Source organism: Lucilia cuprina, chromosome 3 (assembly GCF_022045245.1).
Source record: "Lucilia cuprina isolate Lc7/37 chromosome 3, ASM2204524v1, whole genome shotgun sequence".
NCBI lineage: Eukaryota > Metazoa > Arthropoda > Insecta > Diptera > Calliphoridae > Lucilia > Lucilia cuprina.
In genome coordinates, this window is record NC_060951.1 from 4,229,396 (window position 1) to 4,230,501 (window position 1,106).

The following is a 1,106-nucleotide window of genomic DNA, read 5'->3' on the forward strand; positions in this document are numbered from 1 at the left end:
TCTAGTCTATATTCTAGTCTATAGTCTAGTCTATAGTCTAGTCTATAGTCTAGTCTATAGTCTAGTCTATAGTCTAGTCTATAGTCTAGTCTATAGTCTAGTTTATAGCCTATAGTCTAGTCTATAGTCTAGACTATAGTCTAGTTTATAATATTATCTATAGTCTAGTCTATAGTATAGTCTATAGTCTTGTCTATAGTCTAGTCTATAGTTTAGGCAATAAACTAGTCTTTAGACTGGTATATAGTCTAGTATATAGTCTAATCGACTCAAATTTTTTTAATGTTTTTATTAACTAGACTGTAAGATCAATTATGTTTAAAATACACTATGGTGAAGGGTATATAAGATTCGGCACAGCCGAATATAGCACTCTTACTTGTTTAAATTCACATACTTTAGGGCATAACTGAGGTTTTATGAGCACGTTTTTAGGTAACAGAGTAGAGGAATCAAGGGAGGAATGAATGAAATTTAAACTAGCTTAGTATGAAAGTGGTTTTTCAAAAATGGGGGAATACAAATATGAAGTACTTTTGAGGTTTTAATTAGGGGTTTATAGGATATGACATAGAATTTATAAACAAACGAGGGTCTGGAATTAAAGAAAGGTATTTTACTAGACAGAAATACTTAAAACATATCCACCTTCGTAAACAATTGTGTAAATATTTATATTTCAGATTTAATTCTTTCCTGTTGAATAAATTTAATTGTTTTTTATCCCCAAATTGCAGCTACATTTAATTTTTAACTGAAGCACCATAAAGTATGCCTTAGTTCTAATATCAATAGTAATACAAATTTAATTTTTTTATATACAAAATTGTAATTTATTTTTTTTAGAAAATTAAGTTATCTGACTAGACTATAGACTAGACTACCTACTAAACTATCTACCAGACTATAGGCTGGACTATAAGTTAGGCTAAAGCTTATTGACTAGACAGCAGAGTATACACTAGACTATAAACAGTACTATAAGCTAGACTATAGAATAGACTATAGACTAGACTATAGACTAGACTGTAGACTAGACTATAGACTAGACTATAGACTAGACTATAGAATAGACTATAGACTAGACTATAGACTAGACTATAGAC